This window comes from Dermochelys coriacea, chromosome 22 (genome assembly GCF_009764565.3).
Source record: "Dermochelys coriacea isolate rDerCor1 chromosome 22, rDerCor1.pri.v4, whole genome shotgun sequence".
In the NCBI taxonomy this organism is placed as follows: Eukaryota; Metazoa; Chordata; order Testudines; family Dermochelyidae; genus Dermochelys; species Dermochelys coriacea.
The window spans coordinates 16,323,782-16,344,165 of record NC_050089.1 but is presented as its reverse complement, the minus strand read 5'-3'; the positions used below and the strand labels follow the sequence as shown (position 1 = coordinate 16,344,165).

Here is a 20,384-nt window from a genome sequence, read left to right as displayed (position 1 = left end):
TAGTGTGGAGTTTCAGCGGTGCATTATCTCAGGCATGAGTCATGTGTGCACTTGTTAACCTCTGCAGAGCCACCTTCCTCTTTTATGACAGGTTTCATAGTAGCAGCCGTGTTAGTCTGTATTCGCAAAAAGAAAAGGAGTACTTGTGGCACCTTAGAGACTAACAAATTTATTAGAGCATAAGCTTTCGTGAGCTACAGCTCACTTCATCGGATGCATTCTTCTTCCTCTTTTGTGTGTCTCTAGGTACAATCACTCCATTGTGATTAATCTGTAGGATAAACCTGAAACACAACCTCAGCACCATTTTAAAAAGTCTGAGATACTGTGAATCTTGTGTGCATTGTTTAAAAATGTTTTCAGCTTGTCTGCTGTCAGAAAGCTCCTAAATAATACAGTTTACCTGAGATGATTGATTTATAGGAATCCTGCATTTTAAACGTGCCTTCCTTGCTTTTATAAGGAATTAAATTATCATGTTTTGACAGAATTGATCATATGGAGGTTGAGACTGATTCTCTCTGTGGTTTCAACCTATAGCTCCTAGAGCTGATAGAAGAATATTCTGTCTCTTTAAAATAATGCAGAGCTGGCTATTGCTGCTGCATGCAAGAAAACAAATGCTCAGGAGGAATTCCCAGAATAGCATCTCTCTGCCAGTGCTGTACCTGGGCTAGTCCAGGTCTCTGGAATTCATCCCCATCCCAGGAATGTTTGCAGATATGTACTGGAAATTCAGTGTGCTTGCATGTCACCCAGTCACAGGTGGTAAGGTGTGCCCTTGTATTGGCATTAGGGGCGGAGCAATTTTGATTCTACTTTTAGGCCCTGATCCTGCAAAATGTTCTGCATGGGAGGACATGGGGACTGCCTTCAGGTGCCAGGCGCTACACCCACACAGAGGAGCTAGCATGGCTGGGGCCTTGGAGCACTCACTCCGGTAATTAGACCAGCACAATAGCAATAGGTGTTTACACTCTCTACTGAACTTGTTGTGTGATCATGAGGCCAGATTTTGTTTTCAGGGCTGTGGTGAGTGTGCATACAGCATGCATCTTGGAATCCAGAAGCATTGAAAGAATCTAAAAGTTGATGTGCACCTATTCCTGCCTTAACAATATTTTCGCCATCCAGTTCCTGGAGCACAGTGAGTTGTAAATCCCCTTGACAAGGAAGAGGTTAAACAGCTGGTATGAACTACTCTGTATTACATGCTGGTTGTTTAGACGGGGGCTCTTGGAATGCATGGTTTGAATCCAAGCAACAGCTCTCCCCTGGCACAGGTCATTTTTTTCCCTTCCAAAACAGGGGATGTAAAAATGAATTTCATCTCAGCCTGACCTTTGCAGGCTAGCTCAGCACTACAGACCATCACTAAGTTGATCAGAGAGATCAGAGCTGTTGGAGGTGAAAGGAGGGAGGAAATTGTGGAAGTCAATGACTCTTGCTCTGAGATGCTTAATACACTAGCTGGCAGAACTACAACCACCAGCTTTACAAGGGCAAGGGGAAAAACATTCCACTTGGAAAAAAGCCCATTGCCTTGAGATGCCTCCTGTGATGTTTAAAGGGGATTTAGTTTCATTATCCTCCTTTTGTAGACAGGAGATCAGCTGCTGTCCCCAAATTTTTGGAAAGGTCTTCCAGGGAGAAAGGGGGGTGTCCCTCTAGTGATGTTAATATTACTTAGTCCCTGCCCTCAAAAAATGAAGTCTTCTTCAAAGAGAAAAAAAAAACAGCTCTTCTTCAGAGCTGCAAAGTACTTGACAGAGGCCCATTCTCCTACCCAGGCAGCTGGTTTTGTCCAAGGAGAAAGGGAAACCGCCTCTGGAGAGGTCAAGACAACATTCTCCTCATCAAGTGTAGATAGGAACCTCTCCCTGTTGGGACTTCGACATGGGAACAATCAGTGCTCAAAGCTGCGGCAGCCCTACAACTGTGGGAAAGGAGACTCTGCAAAAGCCAGCAAAATTACTGGGGCTTTAAAGCTTTTGTGCATGTTTCCAGTCACTAGAGAGAGAGGCCCTTTTAAAAGCAAGGAGTGGAAGCATCCTTAGGTATGTCTACATTGCTCACTAAGCCCAGGTCTGTAGGACCCAGGCTTGTGGACTTGGTTTCTACTTGAGCAGCCACACTGCATTGTGAGCTTGGGTTTACAGTGGCTGGCCCTGGGTCTCAAAGCCATGCTCACACATCCGTACTGGACTACACAGGGCTTCTGATTTGGGATTGCTGCCTGACCTGCATCCACACTGTAAAATGACAGGGCTTGGGCCCAACTCTCAGAAGACTCCTAGGACGCACGTCCTGAGTGTTTGCTGACCGAAGTCAAACTGATTTGTGTGTGGAAGGAAGGAGAGGTTGGGGTTAAACCTGCGACAAAGCCCAGGTGTAGTGCGCGGTGTAGATATAACCTTAGACACCACCACTTAGATAATAGCACCTTGGCCTTGTCTATATTGCAAGTTGTGCCCGTTTAACTAGCTAGTTGCACCAGTTTAATTTTTTATTTGGATTAGCTAAACCAGTGCAGACCCTGTGTGGACAGTCTTAAATCTTTAAGATTTACACTGGTTTGGCCAGATTGAAATAAAACACACCTTTAGTTAAACCCATGCATGTACACAGACCAGGACTCCGATGCTGGACCTTAGATCTCAAGTGATAGGCCTCTTAGAAGTAATTAAGATAAATAGAAACAGAGGCTTAAATAAGAAGTGGAGAGAATGGACAGCAGAACTGCTCTCCAGAGTGACGGTCAGCCCGGCACAAAGCCTCGCACCATTTTGCTCCCAACTAAGCCCTTTTTGAGGATGTAAGTGGTGCCCTGGCCTTGTGCTGGACCTTTCTGTGGAGAAATTGGCATCTGCTAGAGAGTCTGGAAGTGCTGGAGGGACACTGGTGGCATGCTACCGACTCGGAGCCTGGAAGCTTCAATCCGTTGCAAATAATGGCTAGGCAAGGGGCAAGCAGGGATTCTGGATATTGCAGTGTTATTTATACTGAGGGCAGGGGAAAGAATTTACTTGCAACCCATACATACAGTTCACCTATGCAGCCATGTGCTTCCATCATTGGTACCCTCACCCTACTTCACTTCTCACATTTGGACCTAAGCTCTTCAGTGCAGTAACTACCTCTTCCTATGTAGATGTACAGCGCTTAACACAATGGGGGCCTGATCCCAAAGGGTGCCCTTGGGATTATGACAATTATGACAATCTCTGGCAGCTGGTGGCTAGACAAACTACTCTCTTGACTTACCCTGCTTCCCATTTCCTTTCATACCTTTGTCCAATTCACATGGATCTTTCCTACAGCTCACTCGTAGCCAAAAACTGCCCTATCCTCTCTTATGTTCACAACAAACAGAGGAATTTCAATAAAAACATCAAATACTTTTGCTGGAAGGCTGGAACGTAACATTACCTTATTTCTTAAAATCCAAAACCCTAACACACAAGAAGCAAAAGCCAGAGAGTGACAAATCAGGCTGCTCCCCGAGGCAATAAGGCACAACTCACGCTGCTTTGCTCTAGGCTGGCTTTTCACAGACTGACCACAGAGCACCCATATCATATACTTCCCTACAGAGACTCGTAGCCTGCAAGTAGGACCAGGAAGCCTTTTACTCTTAAAGTGATAGCTTATCATTTTAACCCAGTTTTCAATACACCACAGCTTCACCCTGGAAAGATAAGTTGCACTCCTTCTGCTGGCTGGATTTATAGTTACTGAGGGCTTTGAGAGGCTGGTTTAGTACCAATTCATCTCACATACCCTGTGCTTGTCTCAATAATTTAATCAAGGCAATTTATTATGTTGCCCTGAGGCAAGTAGGCAAATAAGAACAGACTATGATGTTCCCTGCACTGTTCTCAGCTTGTGGAGATGAGAAAGCTTCCCCTAGCATGGGTCAGTCCTGAGGAGCCTTTTCCCCAGTATGCTGGGGGAAGACAGATGATGTTGCTGAGGTGTTTGCCTGCAATTTGGATTACTGAACTATGCAGGAGACAAAAAATTAAAAAAATAAAGCACAGGGAACAGAAAATCGTTGTGGGTTTTTAATTTGAAAGGTGAGATCGAATTGCTGTTTGTATTCTCCCTTTAATGGGCCCTCAATTGATAATTAGTGTTATATTATCACACATCTTTAATAGAATATTGATGCCTTTGGCAGAGAAATAATCCCAGTGTCAAGAGTAATTCCCCTCTTTCCAGCGTGTTGCACTTATTACACACAGGCATGGCAGAGACAGTCACAAGGCTTGGCTGGTGCATCTCAAATCAATTAGATGCAGCACTTCACACAAGTGACTTACAGCACGTCAGAGAAATGCATATTAATGCTTTGCCTTGGGAGCGCAAACTGACAGAAGAAAAGCTGGCTTTGTTTGACTTTCTTACTCTTGTCTCTTGGTCCCAGGGAACCCTCTGGGATGGGACAGTCCGAGTTCTGGAATGCATCCCAGCCTTGCTTGGGAGCCCTTGACATGCAAGGGTGAAAAGCTGCAGGTGTGGCACAGCCCTTTGTGACTCTGATGTGGAAAGAGACGAGTTCCCTGGTGTCGTGTTGCCGTAGGATGTGTTGAGCTATCTGATGCAACTCACTGATGAGTGTTACTGCAAGACATCTCCAGGGATTTTCTTGCTCCAGTCAAGCTAGCAAATGGCTGCTCCTTACTAGTCCCGTCATGGAGGAACCTCATCCCAGTGCCAAGGGGCAGCTCTAGCTCTATGCATCATCTAAATCCATCCTAAACCTGAAGGTGCAATTTCCTTGGAACTCGTCACTGTCAGCAGGATCTTTCTGCAGACAGCTAGCACTGACTCATGCACCACTTGAGTGCTTGGGCCCTGTGCTGTCTCTGTGCGCTGGGGAGCACTTCACCCTCCATGAACCTGCCTGCACTGGAGGACCAGGCTAGACCTCTGCCAGGATGCAGAAGCACTCGCAAGAGTTACAGCAAAGCCAGACAAATCCCTGGGCTCATTTATCAAAGTGCTTTCAGGTCCCATCTGAAGGCAGGTGAAACAATAATAAATACCAAGCAAAGCAGGTTAATCTCAATCCAGGGAGGCCCTGCTAGCCCTGGGTTCCTCGTAAAGTGTCAGACTGGACCAGAAGTCTGTTCCAGCTCGGTACGGAAAGCCTCTTCTGGATCTTCTCCCAAGACAGTGGGAGTCACACTGGTCCCATGTCTCAGGCCCTGATTCTTATTCACACTCATTTACATGGCTAGAGCCTGGGGGTCTTTGTTATAAATGAGACTCAGGCTCTCAAACTTCCACAGCATTCAGTGGGGATCATCGTACTTGGTTTGGTCCAGAACTGTTAAGAAATCGCACACACCAGCTCTCTCTCATGCACATGCACACACACCAGATAGGAGAATTCTCACAAGCAATCATCTCATATATGACAGCATAGCAAAGCTCGGATCTTTACATCCGGTTATTTTAGTCTGATAAAGGTTTATGTGGGGTCTGTCAGCATTGTGTTCCCAATGGAAAGCGCCGCTTCTCATTTCTCCTCTCCCCCTCGTTGTTCACCAGAATGAAAGCCGAGCGCGCCAAAGCTCTGGTTTTCCTCTTGCTTTCTTTTAGGATTTCTCAGTTGTCTTTCCAGGACACTCAAGCGTAAAGGGTGGTAGATTACAAACATTTCCCCTCAGCATGTCTTTCTGACCACAATGATACCACAAGCCATGACATTCTATGAAGGGCTTTACACGGGGTATATTTCTAACATGAATTGCGTTTAGCTTGCCATGTCTCCCTGTGTGTCTTAAATCCACAGCCATGCACTGTGTTTGAGAGTGGCGCTGGAGTCTGGATTTCTCCATCAAGCTGTTGCCACAGCAGCACAACCCAACAGATGAGTTTGTAGGAATAAACGTTGCATCAAGATGGGATGATGTTGTGCCTGTTCCAGAATGTCACTGACAGTCATGGGGTGATGCATGTGGTATTAAAGCAGACAAGAGAGAGAAAGGGATTTCAGGGCTTGTTCAGATCCCGCAACCTCTGGTGGGGCAACAGGAGTTCCTCCCCAGAAAAGCTGGGTAACCCTGGAAAATCCAAGTCAGGAAGCCACCCACAGGGGATTTGTGGGAGGGCTGTTTTTAGCCATTATTACTTTGTGTAAAAGAATTTGGTGCCAGTAAAAGATGCCAGATTGAGAAACCTAGAGACCAGGGGTGGATGAACTCCACAAACTTCAGAGCTCAGGGTCGGCTCAGCTTTCCCAAACTCTCCCAGCTTCTGGATCTGTAAAACCAGTACTGGGAAGTTTATGAAACCAGGGTTCCCCTCTCCGCCTCATAAATCTCCTGGTGTTTCCTGATTCTAGTCCTGCTCACTTCCCTCACCCCCTTCAGAGATGCTAATGCACCTTAAGAGGAAAATCAGTGCAAACATGGGGTGCTAGTGTAGGCCTCAAGAGACATGAAGTCAATCCCTGCTATGCTAGGTAATCCTGGTGTGACCTTTGGCAAGTCTCTGTGTCTCAGTGCCCCTTGCATAAGGTGGGGATAATAGCACTGCCTGACCAAACCGGGGTGTTCTGACAATAGATACAGTAAAGATGGTGAGGTGCTTAGGTACCATGGTGATGGGCACCAGATAAGTACTTAGATATCTAGGTCTAAGTAGAATCAGAATTTTCTTCAGCACCATGCTTCAAGTCTTGGCTACTCCTTGCTGATGGCCAGCATTGGATTTCAGCAGCACGGCTAGTGGCTTGGATTTAGTGTCTTCTATTCCTCCACAAAAAAGCATTAGGTTCAAAGATGATGCTTGGGAGCATTTGCTATTTCTTCCCAGCCTGCATGGCAGACAGACAAAAATTCCATGTGCTATAACGCATGTACTGAGTTTGCTAGTGCTCAGCTACTTCCATTTCCAAGTCAGTATGGGGCTGATGCCTCCTGATATTACTCCCACAAAAATCATGCTAGCACTTAATCTGTGCTGCTGAGCCTGTGTGTGTGTGTGTGTGTGTGTTTCAGAGCCTGCCCTCCTACACAGAAAGCTGCTTTTGAGATCACATTTGTCACCTGTGTTCATTGCAAAGCACTGGGATGTTTCACCCAATTTCCAAATATGGCTGAAGAAAGAAAAAACACATTAAAATTGATTAAAACTCCTAAATATGCAGCTAAACAGCCAGGGCAGTTCTCGGCAGACAATGTGCATCTCTGCTATTGCCTAATGGCCAGGGCACTTAAAAGGCAGTTGGCTGCAATGTGCAGCATGCAGCCATTCTGCCTCTAGAGCTGTGAAAAATTAGTGGGATATTGTTCTCAAAGCTTTTTGCTGGATTCATTTGGGGGAAGTTCACCTCCCCTCAGACAACTGATTTTCTACAAAACAGCTGCTCTGAATCGAAAAAGGAGTGTCCAGCAGCCTTGTGCATAGAACAGATTGATGCCCATGCAGAAATGGGCTCTTTTTAAAGTGAAAATGTCATCACTGGGGGTGGGTGGGGGGAAAGTGTGTGTGGGGGGGTTTGGCAAGGGGGAGAGCAGGGTGTGCAAACTAAAGGAATTTTCCTCTGTCACCAGTGCAAAAACTAAAGAAAAATGCAGATTTCACCTAGTCTCACCTTTATTTGCAAGTATTTTGCCTCAGCTCCAAGCACCTGTCCTGCTATCACAGCTTCATGGCTATTTTTAGCAAGCTAGCTCAATCCAAGCTAGCTCAGGTACACTCACACATGCTGCAATTACTCCTCTGACTGAAGTGTCGACATTCACCCAGAGACAGCCGACTGGGTAGCTGTGTTGACACCTGGTGGTGAGGGTGCATGTGCGGCTGTTCACTCCACATGGTTGAGTAACCAGTCTTCAGTAACTCTATTGCAAATGCAGCCTGGCAGTAAATGCTCCCATTACCTTTCCCCGATTTCTGAAACATTTCTGAGCTCCAATGCCAGGAAATGGAGGTAGCTCAAATGATACATTGCTGAACACTCAGGGGAAGGTGGGCTTGTGGATAAGGGAAAAGCCCGAGTCAGGAGACCTGGGTTCTGTCCCAGCTGTGCCACACACTCCCTGGGAAACCTTAGCAAGTCCTTTAGTGGCTTTGGTTCCTCATCTGTAGGATGGGGATAATCACTTTACATTTCAATGGGGTTGTGTGGCCTAATGCGTTAGCATTTGTGAGGTGTTACGCTGCTATGGACATAGAAATAAACAAATGAATTAAATCAGGGCAAGGACGGCCTTTTTTGTTACAAATCTGTACAGGGCCTAGCACAATGGGGCTGAGTTGCCTACGTTCTATCACTATACGAATTCATAAATAGATATAACAACAATAAAAAACTTCTGCTTCATTAAGAGAAGTCACATGGATAGCTGTTCTTAGGAGTATCTACTCTCCCTTTCCAGCGTACAGAGTATTGCCCCTAAATAGCCTATCCACAGGGTCAAATCCAGCTATGGCATAGGCAGGCAGTGAACAGCTGTGAATCTGCTCCATTGGATCAGAAGTGCCTAAGCAGGTCAGGCACCTAGCTCCCATTAACTTCCAGTGAGACTTAGGCTCTTAGGTCAGTTTTGAAAATGGGACGGATGCTCTCAAGTCACTTAGGCACTTGCGAAAATTTGATTCACAGTCTCTAAATAAAGCCTGGAGCTGGGACTCAGTGGATTGGAGTCACCACTGGAGTTCATCTTTAAAAAAACTTCTTGTGAACTACAAAGACTGGATGTATTTAACACTTAGCAAAACACTAGCAATCAGCAATCTTTTCTTCATAGACACAAAAGCATCTGCACCTAGGTCTCCCAAATAATGATGGCAATGCATATTAGTATATACATTTCCTTGAGAACTGAACTTTCATAGCGCTAGCCTTGAAAACAATTCAGAGTATTTACAGCTCTTATGAAGCCCCCGGGAGAGGATAATCTTAAAGTGCTGCAGACACCACATGGAAAAATAGGAAAAACATTCAATTTAGGAACAATTTTGCCATCATCTTTGGGAGTGGGTTTTTTTTTAAGTGTTTGCTCCCACTGCAGGTTATTTCCCCAACCTGAGGCCTGAACCCTCTCGAACATTGCAGCAGGTCACTTGGAGCTCAAAGGCAGGGGGATTAAGGGTTCAGGTGGGGAAGGAGCCACAGCAGGTGAAAACAGGATTGTTTTCATGCAAATATCTCTGTAGAAACAGAGACAGGGGAGAAGAAAAACACAGGAAATTGAGCAGCAGATTTGTCTCTTAGTAAAATGTTTTTCATAGTTCTCCCAAGAGTCATCAGTAGGTTTTTAAGACTACAATGTGAGCATCATGTCCTGCAATTCTGTATCCATGTCCAGTGGAAAACAAACACACGCAGAGATACACATTCTCACATGTGCACTGACACACATGCTTATATGCACAGTCTCACACACACCTGTGACAGATTTCAGAGTAGCAGCCGTGTTAGTCTGTATTCACAAAAAGAATAGGAGAACTTGTGGCATCTTAGAGACTAACAAATTTATTTGAGCATACGCTTTCGTGAGCTACAGCTCACTTCATCGGATGCATTTGGTGGAAAAACTTTTCCAAAACTCACCAAAAATTTGTCCTTACAAATACTAATCATCATTTAGTTTCTGACCAAATAAAGTAATCCAGACCCAAACTCAAATCTGGCCAATGTTCCTACAAACTTTCAGAAACTCCGTAACCACATTTTCATCAGCTTGCGAATGGTTCTAGTCAATCAGCTAGGGGTAGGGTACAGAAATGATCGCATCTCTAGCAGATATCATGATCTGATTCACAAAGTTCCTGGTGCTTCCCCCAACCCTTCCACCCTGCTACACACAGAAATTAACAGAAATCTGCTAGAAAAATCCTGTTTCTCCATTGTAAACTCTGCAGGGAAGGGATTACGTCTTCACATTTGTTTGTATCATGCCCTGATCAGACGCTCTGTGTGCTACTGTATTATAAATAATAATAAAGCAATATAGACCAGTTGAACTATTACAAGAAGAGATACAGGAACTATTCCTCTTTGTAAGAATTTGTCAAAAACAAGCACGTGGGTAATAAGAAAAAGAAACAAGATAATTTTTGGAGCTCCTGTTCTGGGTGCAGCAGAATAAAAGGCATATTTTATTCATCGAGGAGCAGCTGCATTACCTGGAGCAGAAATTCAGCTTGTTGAGCCCTAATCTAGGTAGACAGCTGAAGCATTAGAAAGCCTAAACAGTGAGTAAGCGGAAGATCTTTCTTCTCTTTCAAGCAACAACCTGCCCGGGGTGTGGGTAGGGTGTTGTAGACCTTCCACATTTGTCTCTTCCCAAGTAGCCAAAGTACTTTCAGGTATAAGGCACAAATGTAAACCTTCCCACGTGGTGTGGATTCTATAACACTGAGTCTCAGATGCTGACTTTCAGCTGCAGCAGCTTCTTAAACCTGACCTTGCAGTGCCTGGGCATGTCGGCACTCAAGAATCCTTGGGGCATTTCAGTACTATAGCCTGGCAGAAACTGGGCGGTGTATTAAAGGGCTAGCTTACAAAGGGACATTTTTAGAATTAGATCTAGGGATATGGGATAAATGCTGACTAAGTGAAGCTCTGATAACCATCTACAAGTATTTGGGGGTTGCAAATATCAAGGAAGGGGAGGAATTATTGAGCATAGCAATTCAAGGTCCAGGACCCACTTCCAGCAACAGGACCAAGCAAAATCCAAGCAGGTGTACACTGCGGATCCTTTGCTTGTGGGTCTCCTTCTTACCATCCACAACTAAAGGTCCAGTTCATCCCCAACCCTTCTAGATACAGGATAAGTGGGGGAGAGAGAGTGCACAAACACATGTGAGATGAGTGACTGCAGCACTATCCTTCTGGGGCCCTGCTGTGTGCACTGTATAACACAAGGTCTGGATTCTTCCTGGGGCTCCATCAACATGAAAGCTGAGTGTACTGGAACAGCCCCTCCAGCATCTGAGGGGACAGTGCAACATACAACAGGAAAAATAAAAGATTAATTCGGAGGCTAAAGTGTCCCTCGCTGATTTATGTCAGAGAGATGAAGCCATTTTAAGTGCTTTCTTCTGCAGTGCTGGGATCCATGAAATAAACCTTTAAAATTCCTCCTGTTTGGGCCAAACTGCAGCGCTTGCAAAGGTTAGAGTCTGACAGATAAACTCTGTAGAATTCCTAGAACACCAGCCCCCGGGATCCTCATGTATTTCCCTGGAAGGAGTCAGGTGAGACCTCTGTGCAGCTTGGAGTCTTTACACACAGGCTGCTTCCCATCCTCTGTTGAAACCCCCTGTCAATTATTCAAGGCCCATGTTTATTTTACTTGCCTAAGTCGTGTAGGTGGTGGGTCGTGTAAATCCTTTCACGCTAGCCATCCCCAACGCCTAAGGAATTAAAAGTGGAACATGAAGGAATGAAAAATTCATTCTGCTCACTGCTTGGAACTGAATGGGCTGTGCAGGTCTGAGGCACAGAGTGATTCTCAGAGATGAGCCACCAGTGCATCAGCAGCTGGCTTCTGACAAAGCCTGGCTCTGTCGTACTGCATAAGAGATACCTGGAGTGGGGCAGGTGCATGCTGGCTATGGAATCGGATCTCACACGCCTGTGTGACACAGTGCAATGTAGCGAGGGCTGGCCCACTGGAGAATGGTCTGCACTGCTGAGCCAAAGCCTCTGCCCCTGGGTGTGCCACAGATGCTCCTGGAACCGGTCAAGCGGTGGACTCAGTCCTACCAGCAAGATATGTTATTTCCATGGGCTGAGAGTACAGTGAAGATGCTGGAGGCCCATGCCCTTGAGGGACACAGCTGGGAGGGAGGCTGTTCTTGCAGGGTAGGTAGCTGGTATGGGAGGAAGAGGTCCTGGGAATCTCACAAGGGGACTTGTTCGTACAAGGTGTCCAGGCCAAAGAGGTCTGGTAAGGCCTGGAGCTCCAGAGACTCATTTTGAATCTTACAAGGTTTGCTGATGGCCAAGCCATGCAAGATAATGTGATCATGTATGCCTGGCGGGTGTGAGGTTTTGCTCCACGGTGTCTCTAGAAAATCCAGGTCACTGGGGAACGGCAGTCACATGGCCTGACAGATAAATTACATGACCTGTCAGGCCAGATGGGTCTGGACAATACTGCTTGTGGCAGCACTGTTCATGTGGAGCAATCACACATGACTCACACACACATGCACACCCACAGATTCATGTATGTATGCACACATGCACGCGCACACACACACACACCGAACATGAGGTTAGCACATAGATGCTAAATATCCCAGAAAATGACTATAATGTTTGAGGGGATTCAGGAGATTTTAAGTCACAGGTTATAGGGAAATCCTTCTGTCATTTCGAGTTGATGGGATTATGGGGATCCCACTTTGGCTTTATAGTATGCATCAGCAAAGAGAATCCCCCTCTTCCCCACCTGTCACAACACTGGAAACACAAGAACTCCCTGCTATATTAGCTCCCTCTTATCCAAATAAATATAAAAATGTGGCACATCCACCCTTCTAGTTCTTCCTCAAACCCCCAAAGCACTGGCAACTCCATTCTGAGCTGTCTCTTCAATATTTCATATTAAACACACACACACACACACACAGCCTACAGTTTCTCTTTGTACTTTTCATCTGACTTTCTATTTTTAAGCTACATTTATGTCAGCCAAGGATCAGTGCACACAGTTTCTGAGCCTGCAGTTCCAACACAGTATGTGAGAGCACAGCACAGTGAGCAGAGCCTGTTACAAACATACCAATACACACTTTTCCAGCTAACATGCACCTTTTAATCTGGAAGTCTTGGAGCTGCTGGCCCTTTAAAACAGTAATCAACACATTGCAAGATACCCAGACCCAGGTTGATTTGTTCCCTTTTCTTGCCCTCCTACAACATAATTCAGAGGCTGTCAAAACGAATCTGTACATTGCTTACATTTGTGCACAACCATGTCTCTTGCATTTACATGGGGTGCATAGATACCTTGGAGCATTAAGGAGCACTTGTGTGCATTGGATGGGAAGCTTTCACCACAGCAGTGCGATGATTCAGACTCTATTATAGAGCAGCATATGGGAAACCTGTGTCAGGGGTGTGACTAGCCCTAGGTAGCACCCACTGAGCCTTCCAGGCTGGGATTTCTCATCGATCTAGACTCCTGAGATGGCTGTTGAAACCATAGCGAGGGAAAGTGGGGGTCAGGAGTTGAAGAGGGATTTGATCAGAAGAGGGAATGAGACAGTGAGTTTGGCCTCAGATGCTTTAAGATGTGGAAAAGGCAGCTGCATGCTCCAGGTCTCCATTTAGATGCAGTTACTTTGGCAGGTGATGAACTGAAATGGATTATGCCTTAGCAAGGAAATCTTCCCATTCTTTTGGCTTCTCCTTAGGTTACCATGAGGTTCTCCTTAGGTCACTCCCCTCTACTCATACAATGTGTGCGCACCTCCATCCCTCCATGTCACCTGACTGGGGAACGGAGTGACTGCAGGAGAGGTGGACAGCCCACACAGACTGATCCCATTGTGCTCGGACTGCCGTTTGGTGCTGTGTTGGCGACAGGGCTTTAGAGACATACAGCACACAGTGTCTTCTCAGCTGGGCCTGTATTCCATGAGAATAATTATTGTTACTTGCTAAACCCTGGAAGTGGGCTTGTCCCTGTTCCAGGCATGGGCCCTGCCCCAAGAAATTCAGTTACACTTGGAGTTCTGTCCTGTGACCCAGTATCATAGGAACATAGAAATGGCCAGCCAGGATCAGAACCAAGGTCCATCTAGCCCAGTCTCTGACAGTGGCCAATGCCAGATGTTTCAGAGGAAGATGTAAGAACTCTGCAGTAACAGATGTGGGATAATCCACCGCCATTAGGTCTCATCCTGGTCTCCTAATAGCTAGAGACTGGCTTAACCCAGAAGCAGGGTTCAATCCTCTGCCTGAATTTTGGTTGGCACTAACGATCATTGTTTGCGCCATCAGTTTGGCCTTGTGAGTGTTCATGAACATTTTGTTTGTGGGGTGGATTTTTTGCCATTTTCAGCAATTTCTCTAGCTTTTCAGGGCAAAAAGATGGTGGGGGGGTTGCCTCCACCCTGGCCCCGTGGTAGGAATTACCACCTTCAGGAGATAGGACATGTGGGAATAATAGTACAAAAGCAATATACGGCAGTAATTCCACCACCCTGCTCCATGTGTTGCTTCTGAATTCCACTGGGTGCCTGGGCATTGGGTAGATTGCCACCTGAGCTGACATATATCCCTTTCTACATGTGGTAAGTTTACCATGGACAGAACAAACTGATCCCTTGCAGTGAAAGGGCACCAAATTCCTGGGTTCAGGCCCAACTGAGCCCAATACTCTGGTATTTAGCTGCTGAGCTCTGTCCCCTGAGCGCCACAAGACCCTCTGGCTGAGAGTGGTCTGCTGGGACACATGGCTTCGTCCATTTAGCAACCTTTCAGAAGCATCTGTCCATGCCTTCCACACATCAAAAGTGAGCCAATGACCGAGGCTCACAGGAACTTCCATTGCTTGGAGCATTTAAAACAAGAGAGGACCAAGCAGCATAAAATGGACTGTAGGCACAATCATACTCTGGTCCCCAGGGGCAAGGCTAATGGGACCAGACAGACCTTTTCTGTTTCTACTGTCAACGGCTCCTTTCACACCAGGATGCATGGATAATACACAATGCCCTGAGCGGATAGGATCAAGAGAATACACCTGATTAGAACCACAAAATCAAGTGTGCTTTGAATCACACCCTCCTCCCTGCTTGTGGGCTCTTGGTTTGCGAACATTTCGGTAAAGGCAGTGGTCTAGTTAGTTACAAAGAGACACCAGGAGGCTTCAGACCTTAAAATTGATTCTTCTTCTTCACCTAATTAGCCAGATCTAATCTGCAATATAGAAAAGCTAATTTGGCACAACAGCAAAATGCATACCTCCCCTGACTGGGGAAATACAACATGTCAGGCAGAGGAGAATGTGTCGCTCATTCTCTTACTCAGCAGAGTGTAATAACAAACACTGGCTTCTGGGGTTAAGCCAGTCTCTAGCTATTAGGAGACCAGGATGAGACCTAATGGCGGTGGATTATCCCACATCTGTTACTGCAGAGTTCTTACATCTTCCTCTGAAACATCTTGCACTAGCCACTGTTGGAGCCTCTTCAGGCACCTGCTTTTTGTTTTCCTTACATATCCCTTATGAAAAGAACAATCCACCCCTCAAAGGGAATTCACATGTGGGTGGTGGTGGTGGTGAAAATGCATGGAATGGAACCTCAGCAATACAGAGATCTCTGCAATGCGTTCCACAGCTGGTAATAGACTACTGGCCCTGCTGTGGGAAATAAGCCTCCGAAAGAGCTGGACAGGCATCTGTCTGTTGGCACCACCTGGCTGGCATCACCACCAGAGCCCTACGGAATATGGGAAGTAACAGCCTAGTGCTCCCATCCAAATCTAACCAAATGTGCAGCGTGATATGAAGAGGTTGGGTGGGGGAGAAGAGCCATTGTTAACACAGCCGTAAAGCAGCTTAGTGGAACTACTAGGCAGCTTTGGCTGTTAACATCCTTGTTCCCAGTCCTCTCTCCCTTGCACGCACACGCACCCATCAGAATACTTATACAAGTGGTGTCTAATTTTGTGCTGTCATGTGCCTATGTAAATCCAGAGCAGTCCCACTGCATTTGTGCCAGTCTAGACATAATTCTAAATTGCCCTTAGCTTGAAGGTCTTTGGATCTGAGCTTTCTGGTTCAGACTCCCAGCTCTTGTTAAAAGCAGCTTCTCTCTGTGCTTTTCCATCTTACCTTGTTGCCAAGTTCCCCATTACTGGAGGGGAATTGAACAATCCAGGAGGGACAGTTCTGCAGCTACCTATTTATCTACTTTAACAAAAAGAGGCATAGCCTTTTGAGGAAAACGCTAATTGTCCCAGCTTATCATACTTTCTCTGATTGCAATGGCATCTCCAGTGAAACAGAGAAGGGCCCTCCAGTGTGCAAAATAAATGGCTCCCAATGTGAAAAATGATTTAAGGGAGAAGGTTTAAAAGTTGAGATGATTAATGTATATGACTTAGCTGGCACACTGGAAATGATAAATCAAGCTGTGCATAAATTCAGAGCCGGGATGCTCAGGACTTGAATGGTAGAAACTTGAGGCCTGCTGCCAATGAAACTCTTAAGTTGGGTGGCATCCAGCATTCAGATATCAACTGATTGAGATTTCTTAATAGAGAGGATAGGGTGGGGGACTGGGGGAGGAACATGCTCCATTTGGACCTGTGTGTGTGTGCCTGGAAGCCCTTAATAGATGTACAACCCTTCTGTCTAAATAGAAGATCGTTCCTTGAACAGGCCTCACTCCCCCAATCCAAACCTGATTCTTCATCATTACATCTTTAAATTGGTGTATATTAAATTAGCTGCAGTGAAAAGATTTAGGAGACATCTTGAAGCCTCTTCAAGGAACCCAAGAATAGTCTTAGAAGATTAAGAAAGCAGATGGGACGGAACAGGAAAGGAGAAAGGGAATGGGGGAGGAAAGATTTTATGACTAAAATTGCCAGCAAGATTCTTTAGTAACATCATTCATTTTTCTATCAATACATCACATTAATGTAGTGAAAAGGGATTTAGAGAAGATGAATTAAGACTTAAATGCACTAAAATGACTTTAGGAATATTTAAATACAATACAATTTATTTTTGTATCATGTCATTCAATGCAAAACTCCCACTGATGTTCCAGGGGTTGGTACAGAGCCTGTGAAGCTCGTGTGGCTGTGCATAAGCAATGTCACTTCCAACAGAAACAAGACTTAAATTGGTCTCTTCTTTGGTCCAGAAATAAATTACGTGGATTGCGCCTGTACGGAATAACCACCCGCCCTGAAATGCAAAATGTGAAGAACCCACTAAAACTTCTGAGCTCCCCCTTTCCACACTCCCCCCTCCCCCCCACACACACGGTGGGGAACTAAAATAGGGAATTAGCCTACTTCCAGGTGGGTTAACTTTAAAATCCAATCACTGTATCCTTAAAATATCCTGTGTGTGGCTGTCTGCTGGTAGCCCTCACCTGAACATTTCTATAGCTCTTCATCCCACCAACAGACACACCGCTGCTTCTTCTGCCGTAGTAGGTATTAAAACGGAAATTATGTTAGCATGCTAAAAATACCTACCTGCACTGCTGTGTTCTAAAAACAGGAACATATCTCATCTTCTTGTGATGCTGTGATACAGTGAGAGGATAAACGCCCACTTTGCGGAGCAGCTCTAGTAACAATATGCAGGATGGGCCTTAGAGACAGCACACAAAGCTCAGAATTCTCAGGCAGACCTTGTTCCAGGCTCTGTCAGAGGCCTAGTCTCGGTGTGCTCTGGTGCAATAAAGGCCAAGCAAGGAGAGGAGATTTAGAGGTGCACCAAAGGGGTGTAAGTAGGAATACTGAAATGACACTGAGTGAGGTTCGGAGCTGCAGAGCAAGAAATGTTATTTTATTATTATTGATTTGCATTACGGTAGCACCTAGAGGCTCCCACTGAGATCAGTTCCCGTTGTGTTTGGTGCTGTATTCACACGATAAATAACCGTGCCTGCCCCAAAGAGATTACAATCCAAACAGACAGAGTTGAAGAGTGGCAGAAAAGAATTCTGATCCCCATTCTACTGAGGGGGCGCTGAGGCACAGAGGGTTTAAATGACTTTGAGTCACACAGGGGATTGGGGGTGGTTCTGGGAACTGAGCCTAGACCTCCTGAATCCCAGTCTGATGCTTTAACCCCAAGATCATTGTTCCTTTGTTACCACGGTGAAGCCTGTTGGACTTTTGCAGGACACCACGCTACTGAAGCAGTGGAAGGCACGTGGCATAGGCCCTTCATGAGTAGGTTAGAGGATGCGGTCTGTAATCAGCGGAATAAACATTTGGCAGTGGGATTGGTGAAATGGGATTTAACAGATTTGTTTCCATCTGTATTTTCTACAGTGCTGGAGGCGTCAGCAGCAACAGGAGTGGGCTGAGTTCTCGAAAGCAACACGGTGTCTGGTCAAATATGTCAGCTGAGCCACATCGACCCTGACAGATGCCCAGAATAATTCATGTACCTCAGCCTGTGCCAGTCCCAACATGAACCCCACAGACATTGGGGGAGCTTGGGTTTCTGGACCACTTGCTACTGACTGGGGCATGTGCAGCATCCACATTTAAAGAGGCAGAGCCAGAGTGAGAGGTGTCTGCGAAGATCCTGGATCTGGATCCTTGGATGGTCAGAGTAAAGACATCCACTCTCCTTCTCTTGCTCCTACCCCATCTCCTGGAACTCCAGGCTGGGAGCGCGTTGAAAGAGCGATGTGAGAATATCTGGCTACTTCAGGCCTGCATGATGCTCATTTCCAGCCAGCAGTAAGCTCTTCCCTTCACACCCAAACAAATCTAATAGCTGTGCCAGCAAGCACTGAAGAGATAAGAAAATCCCCTCTCTGCTTCCAAAATATCACTCTAGTTCTGCCTGTGAATCAACAAATTCAAAAGAAAACCACCAAAACCCAGCAAATTGCCTGGAGCTGTCTTTTGTGCTGCTGTGTGGGTTAAGGCTTTCTGACCATCATCACTTCCCGGAACAGGCTCCTTCTTCTTCATTTCAGATGAGATAAAAAATAGTCCCTGCTCTACTGATTGATAGATTATAAGAATCTTTGGTCAGATTTTAAATAATAATTTCTCTTTTCCCACCCAACCTGCTTTGTTAGAGACAAACCACAAAAACACAGAGAGCAATTCAATGTCTAGAGGAACGAAGGAGGGCAAAACACAAAAACAAAAAACAACAAACAAAAAACTCACCAAGGCACAAAGCTCAGTCCATGCAGGGAACGCGATGCTGCAAAATTGAAGTTTTCCTGCCTCACAGTGTTCTTTGAAAGCATTCAATTATCTGTCTGCACCTATAGAAAATGCTGGAACTGCTTCCCAGAGCTTTTAAAAAGGACTCTCTCTACAAAAGACACCGCACACCAGCTCAGCAGCTGCAGGAGGGGAAAAAAACACCACCAATCTATTTGTTTACCTTTGAAGAACCAAAAGTGATACAAATTCAGGCTGGAAATCTGTGTGTTGATATCTGCGTGTGCATCCCTCTCTCCCTCTTTCTTTGCTTACCTGCAGAAGCAGACAATGGGGTGATTTTCAGACAGGCCTTCAGACTTAGGGGCATGATTTTCCACTGACAAATAAAAGCAGCTGCAATGAATCGAGGGCATGGCTCGTAGCACTTAGACAACTAACCTCCTGATTTGTTGGTGCAATGCAGTAGTAGGATGTCTAAGGACTCCCAGTTTCATCTATTATTCATTGTAGGTGCAAAAATTGTTGGCACAAAATTAAGCCTGCATAATACACAGTATGATAGGACCTATATACAAACTGGGATTATTTATCCTGGCAAGGAGAAGGGCTAGAAAGCATTCAATATGAAGAATTAAGATTATGAAGAGTAGAATGAAAACTGATCAGACCCTAGTTTGCTATACTGAAGTAAGAGAACAAGGACCCGTTCATTGCAGTTAATAAAAGGTAAATCTAGAATAAATAGAAGTCAATGTTTCCTCACCCAGTATGTTGGCAGCCTGTGGAATTAGCATCCATTGGAGGTCATAAAGTTAAATGTAGCTGGATTTAAAAAGAAGCTGCATAATTTTACAATCAATAGTAACATTTTTAGTGATGCAAGGAAAAGAGAGGGCTAATCCAAGCTCGTGCTGAAGATAATGTCTGAACAGGTCTGGCAGGAATTTTTCCTTGGCCAGGTACACTTATGAGTGGTTACATTTCCACCTTCCTTTGAAGCACCATGCCTTGTGAGGTGAGATGCTGGAGTAGATGGACCAATTGCCTAGTCCTGTCTGTCTGTTCCCATGAAATTAAATTCAACAGAAGTCAGCCTTAATTGGATGCCACCTTTGAAGTGCTGGAATGTAATAAAGCCATGGGATATGCAGTACTAAAAGCCTTCGACAATGCTTTTCCCCCCAGTTCCTCCTGGGTCTCTAGAGAGAGTGCAGGGACTGCTCCTTCTGTGAGCCCCCAAAGCATCACCTTGCCCCATAGGTGGATCTGAAAAACATTTTCTGGGCCAGCCTTCCTATACCTAATACAAGGCTGAACTGATGGAGGACACTAAAATTTCAATGTAGTCATAGCACACAGTCAGAGTGACCTTCTCACGGTCAGAAAATGAATCTTTTCTGAGAGTCTCCCTGTTGCAGGCATCACCCACAGCCAAGACAAGAAGCTTTCAAACCTTATGGCTAATGTTCCAAGGGCAAACTGAATTTTCCAGCAGCAGTTCTCTAACTATTAACCG

The 20,384-nt window shown here is 45.5% G+C and overlaps 1 long non-coding RNA gene across 1 annotated transcript in view; it reads right to left on the bottom strand.

The window, feature by feature from the left end:
- Positions 1-19,325, bottom strand: part of LOC122457229 — a 71,282-nt gene extending 51,957 nt beyond the window's left edge. Inside the window, exon 1 of the long non-coding RNA XR_006276689.1 lies at positions 18,866-19,325. This is a non-coding gene — a long non-coding RNA (uncharacterized LOC122457229). The remainder of the gene's footprint in view (positions 1-18,865) is intronic.
- Positions 19,326-20,384: the final 1,059 nt, after the last annotated feature.